The 3266-nt window shown below is 49.5% G+C and overlaps 1 pseudogene; it reads left to right on the top strand.

The window, feature by feature from the left end:
- Positions 1–382: 382 nt before the first annotated feature.
- LOC112549368 lies at positions 383–1158 on the top strand (annotated as a pseudogene).
- The last annotated feature ends 2108 nt before the right edge of the window (positions 1159–3266 follow it).

Here is a 3266-nt window from a genome sequence, read left to right on the forward strand (position 1 = left end):
GATATGGCATTGTTTCCTGCAGCCTAATAGACTGCATGTATAGCTATCAAGACAGTAACTGAGGAGCAAATTAGGCAGTTCCTCAGTAAACATCTCGTGTAGATGGGCCCAGATATGCTTAGTGCGTATTAGCCTAATAAGCCTCATAACACTGTGCAGTAGCATGGCAGTTAAAAACTGTGCTAATAGCCTACAACACAGTGTATTTGGATAATAGTACATCACCAAATAACTATACTATTGCACAGTAATTCTAGTTACTGCACATACAGTTAGTACTTTATTAAGTACTGCACAGGCCCCACACCTGAGAGTGAGGCTATTCCCTGGGGACCCTTGCTGAGGACTGTTTTGGCCACATGCCACGTTGCTGTAGCTGAACATGGTCCTCCATTTGCTGTCTCTATGCAATCCATCTGTCTGGGGAGAGGCCGCTGTCCAGTGCCTGGGAGCTGCCTGTCCACTCTCAGGAACTCTAGTGGCCATCTGGATGTGCTGCCTGTGCTGAAAGCATTGTACACAGTGAGACAGCATCCAGAAGGAGCTGCTTCAGACAGAGAATGGACATGCCTCCAGGAGGCCTGGAAATACTGCCAGCAGATCCTGGCCAAGTACTGCTGCTCCCACTATGACCAGGCCCATGTTCTATAGGAAATGCTGGCTGGGAGGGTGGCACTGCAGCAGTTGGTGGCAGAGAAAATGGAGGAGTGGCAGCTTGCCTGGCACAGCTACGAGGAGCTGAGGCAACTGTGGGCTTCCATCGACACTGCCATCCAGGAGGAGCACAGGGTGTTGCAGCAGCTCCTGGTCACCATCCCCACCCCAGCCACTCTGTGCCCCAGCCTGCACCAGGCCCAGAACAGACACCTAGCCCCATGGCCAGCCTGCACCCCCACCACCCGGGCAGAGCCTGGCTGGGAGCATTTTGCCTGGCTGGTGGCTCAGCTGGCACCCCAGCAGACCCCATGGGCCCACCACAGCTGTTGAAAAGTGCCACTTCTGCCTCTTCCCTTCCTGGTCCTGAGCCTACCTGCAGCATCTGCCTCTGAGGAGGAGTGCTTGTCCTCCTCCCCAGAGTAGTCAGTGCCCCAGCCATGTCAGCATGGCCCCCGCACATGGGGTGGTGGCACACAGGGCTGAGGCCAGGCTCAGGGCTGAGAGACCACCAACCTTGGATTCCCTCCTCCCCGTGCCTCCTCCCCTGGTGTTTCTCCCACTCCTAAGGGCCATCTCTCTACCCCTTGGTTCTTGCGTAAATAGGTGCAATATATTTCTGACTTTGAATGGATTTGTGTATGGCTCCATCCTCCCTGGAAGAGGCAGCTTGTACTTGGAGGCCTGAGCCAGGCGTCTGACTCTGACCCTGGACCAGGCTTCCTAGATCCAGTGCCGCTGCTCTACAGCCACAGCCCACTAGCAACTGGCTCAAATGTCCAGGTGGGTCTTCTGGAGTGTCCAGAGTCCAGGCAACCATATAGTCCACATCTGGGTTCTTTAGGTACACAGCCATGAGGCTACAGGTCTGAGGGGTTTGATGCTGTAGCAGGTGGAAGCAGGTCTCAGCAAGGATGGGATGAGCAGACCCCAGGATGGCCACGGTCCTTGTCAGGGTGCCAGCACCACGTTGCTCTGGCTCGGGGAACACCCACCTGGCCGCACAGGCCCCACACCTAAGAGTGAAGGTATTTCCTGGGGACCCTTGCTGCCAGACTTCTGCGGTGTGAACAGGATGCAAGGGTCATTCTCAGTCAGGGCTGCTGCAGCAGTCTAACTGGCACAGGGGGCTAGTGTTCCCAGATACCAACTGGCTGGGCCTGAGAAGCTCCTGAGGGCAAGTAGCCCTCAGCTGCTCACCAGGTCACCAGTTTATACTGCTGGGGCCAGCACAGGTGCTGGCCTCAGCCTCCAGCTTTCCCTTGCTGATGGGCCAGAGGAGCTGGGCAAGGGCAGTTTGCCAAAAGTTCAGAATTTGTCACATGACAAAGTGCACATTCAGGCATGTGCACTGAGGAACAAATTACCAGCACAAATTTGTACTAATTTGTACTGAAATTATTTGTGGTGCTAAAAGTACATGCCCCTCAATGTGAGGATGTGGCCAGGAAGCTTTTCCTGTGATTTAAACTACATCTGCTTTGCTTCAGTTCTAACCTTATACATCGTGTCATGCCTTATGTGGCAAGGAAGACCAGCCTTTTAAATAGCTGAAAACTGCTATCATGTCTTTCCTTAATCCTATTTTTTTCCAAACTAAACTTATTTATTTGTTCCAGCCTCTGTTTCTACAACCAGATTTCTAACCCATTTATCATCTTTGTCACCTGCCTCTGGATCTTCTCCAGTTTCTCAAGACTGCTTAAATTGCATTGCCCCAAACTGGATGCAGTCCTCTATCTGAGGCTTTACCAATGTCAACTATAATAGTACTATGACCTTCCATGTCTTACATACAATGGTTTTGTGTTTCCAACATACCACCCATCTTCAAAAAGGGTGGTCCTTGGAACTACAGACCAATTAGTCTTGCTTTCATCCCTGGCAACTTCATAGAAGGTATAATAGATAATAAAATCAGCATTCATATGAATAAATATAATCTGCTAGGGAAGAGTCAGCATGGTTTTTGGAAAAGGAAATCCTGCCTCACCAATACGCTGGACTTCTTTGAGGGTGCCAAAAAGTATGTGGATGAGGGGGATCCAATTGGCATAATATGTTTGGATTTCAAAAAGCTTTCAACAAGGTGACTTACCAAAGGCCTTTTTAAAAAAAAAAAGTGTTATCAAGGGATTAAAGGGAAGGTCCTTTCATGGATTGAGATCTGGTTAAAAAGACAGAGCTAAATGGGCAATTTCAGGCTGGAGGGAGGTCAAAACGGCTCCACAGGGATCTGTGTTGGGTTCAGTTTTGTTCAACATTTTCAACAGTGATGTGGAAATAGGGGGGCACAGTGAAATCTCCAAGTTTGCAGCTGATACCAAATTATTCCTGGTAGTCAAAGCCCAAGTTGATGGAGAAGAGCTGCAGAAGATCTCACCAAACTAAGTGAATGGGCAAAAAATGTTGACAAGTGCAAGGTAATTCGCAGTGGAAAAAATAACCTCAATCATACATACACAAGGATGGATTTTGAATCAGTTGTTATGACAAAGAGAAGAGATTTCATAGATTTCACAGATTTCATAGACATTAGGGCTGGAAGGGACGTCAGAAGATCATCGAGTCCAGCCCCCTGCCCAAAGCAGAAAGTCAGCTGGGGTCATTGG

Source organism: Alligator sinensis, unplaced genomic scaffold (genome assembly GCF_000455745.1).
Source record: "Alligator sinensis unplaced genomic scaffold, ASM45574v1 scaffold489_1, whole genome shotgun sequence".
Taxonomy (NCBI): domain Eukaryota; kingdom Metazoa; phylum Chordata; order Crocodylia; family Alligatoridae; genus Alligator; species Alligator sinensis.